The following is a 2,852-nucleotide window of genomic DNA, read 5'->3' as shown; positions in this document are numbered from 1 at the left end:
AAAACCTACATGTACATTCAACTTTAAAACACAAAACGGTTTTGCCCTTATCTTAAAAAGGAGTTGGTAGGCAATCAAGAGCCTAAGAAATATCTATGTCTCGTATCATGCATTCCTATACCTCTCCAAATCTGGCTGGACCGCGTCCAAATAATGCAGTTCCCTTCCTCTCGTCTTTGGACAAATAATAGGAAACATGATGTCATCCCTCAGAGCGGAGGGAAAACATGTATCAAGATGATATTAAGAAAAAGAAGGTCGAGGTTGACAAAGCTAATGTCTTCCAATGAGAAGAGAAGAGCAGAGCCCTATTGCACTGGAGACAACCGAGGGCTGGCTTCTTGCAAGGGTTCTGCTACTGACACAGTAAAAGGCATGGACCACCCAAGTGACCCACTCTCCGAAAATAACTGCCAACAATAGATGCAATCTGAATTTGCACTTATATCATGCCCTGGGTCTCAACTTTCCTACCCCACTCACCTTCCCAAGCCCATGCTAAGGACTGGTACTGAGTTGACTGATCACAACCATAGCCTAAAGAGCTCTGGTAAAATTCATTAATTGGTCCCATTTACACTTCCAACATCAAGGCTAAGAGTTGTCTGTAAATAAATGAGATGTCTGTTGAATTTCCCACATCTCATGTGTTCTGAGATTTGATCAGTGTTGTTTTCTCACAGCAAAAAAATCTCCCAAACACTTTTCAATGTGTGCATAAGCGTGCGTCCTTGTTTGTAAGGAAATACTTGCCGTCAGGGCACGGCCTCTGTCAAGTCCACAGATGGTTGTTCACCATGTAGGGCAAACAGTGACCAAAACCTGTGGTTTTGCTCATTGTGCTTCCTGATGGGCCGGACTGGACCACGGCTCCCCTTTCCCAGTAGCATCTTCGGATGGAATCCCATTATGGTGAACTCAAAGTGGAGCCGAAGACTTGCTGCATGTCGATGTTCTGATATTCAGTGCTGCTTTGGGGAATGAGCCAACTGGGACGTGGGAATATTTCCATCGAACAGGAGCTATAGAAGTGGTTGTGAACCCATCTCGACTCTTAGAGCGGAGAAGTGAATGGAATCACAAACTAGAGTCACAGTTATGCTTTTCAAGCTGTGGTTCGAAGAATATCCCCTTTCTTGAGAAAGTGTTCCAGCAGTTTCTGAGCATGATAGCGGGGAGTGAAACCAACAGGATGGATTTCAGACTCACACTTAGACAGACATATCCACAGACTCCCAAGACAGTTCTCCTGCCATCTGTGGGTTTACATTTGGGTGCCTCAGAAGATTTCCTTTAAAATCAAAACAAAACAAAGCCCCCGTAGTCTTGCTTAATGAAAACATATGAAACTTCAGAAGTCATTAATTTTAGCCACCCCCCACGAACCTCTTTTTTAAACAAGTGACAAAAACAAGACCCAGAAAGGTTGCATATGAATAAACGTGCTTCCTCCAATTATCTTGCTATCTCCTCTCTTCCTACATTCAAGTTTAGCACAGACCCAGAGAGCCAAGTTCTGATTAACCCAGCTGGCTGACACAAGCACAACATTGGCAAGCTAAAAGTAAAATCAGGGTGGATCACTGCGTAGTGAAGCTACTTTTATTTCCTTGGCTTGTTATCTTCTCAGAACGGCAGAACTGGGTGGAGCGGGAAAACAATGTGTTTAGAACAATATATCATGTCTTCAGAAAAGCTTTTGGTAAGATGTCTTAGCAGTTTGGCATTGGCTGCATTTACAGTTTTTCCAGAGTGTTCTTGTTTCTCTGACCTTTGTCACAGCAATAGATACCTTACAGTTCCGAGTATCTCAAATGACAATTAGCAGTCCATTGGCCAAAAACATTTCTGAAATCAGGGGACTGAGAGTGAGTTGTAAAGGTTGTAGCCAAAAGCATTTCTGGAACCAAGATTCTGGCAACAAACTAAAGTGGCAAGTATCAAGATATTACCCAAGATATTTTATGGAATTGTTTTGATTTTTTAACTTAGTTAAGCATTTTTATTTGCTTGTTTTGTTTCGGTTATTGTTGTTGGGGAACATTTTGTTTTTTAATGTTGTTGAGAGAAGAAACATGCCCTTAAGTTCAGGAAATACTAAACTATTTGTGTATTCATTCATTTATTAAACAAATTCATAGAGTATCTGCTAGGCAAAGGTTTCTATAGGGATGTGCTGAGTCAACTGATTCAATGGCACCTTACAATAGCAAAGAGCGCCTACACTGTGCTTATTGTAAGTGAGAGGACTTGAGGCACGGATTCGCGAAGATCAAATGCCTTCAATGTGAATTACCCCTGAATCTAAAGAAAACAAAAATCCTCGGAACTGGACAAATAAGCAACACAATGATGAACAGAGAAAAGACTGATGTTGTCAAGGATTTCATTTAACTTGGTCTATAATCAACACTTGTGGAAGGAGCAGTCAAGCAATCAAACGACCTACTGTACTGGTCAAATCTGCTGCAAAAGGCTAGCGTAAAGTATGAAAGCACAAAGATGTCCGTTGACAAGGACAATGCCATGGCATTGTCAGTCACCTCATATGCCTGTGAAATCTGGAAAGCTAAGGAAGACTGAATAAGAATTGTTTCATTTTAATACTAGGGACTTCCAAAAGAAGGAACAAAACTGTCTCAAAGGAAGCCCAGCCAGAACGTTCTTTAGAAGGAAAACGACAAGATTTCATCTTTGGCCATGCTATCAGGAAGCACCAGACCCTGATGGAGGACATCATGCCTGATAGGGAGGACCAGAGGGAAAGAGGAAGACCTTCCAGGAGATGAATGGACACATGGGTACAATTGTGAACTCCAACACACCAGCAATGGTGAGGATGGCACAGGCCG

Source organism: Echinops telfairi, unplaced genomic scaffold (assembly GCF_000313985.2).
Source record: "Echinops telfairi isolate 266 unplaced genomic scaffold, ASM31398v2 ScPeMD7_25;HRSCAF=90, whole genome shotgun sequence".
NCBI classification, from domain to species: Eukaryota; Metazoa; Chordata; class Mammalia; order Afrosoricida; family Tenrecidae; genus Echinops; species Echinops telfairi.
The sequence above is the reverse complement of the archived record's forward strand: the minus strand, read 5'-3'. Positions refer to the sequence as shown.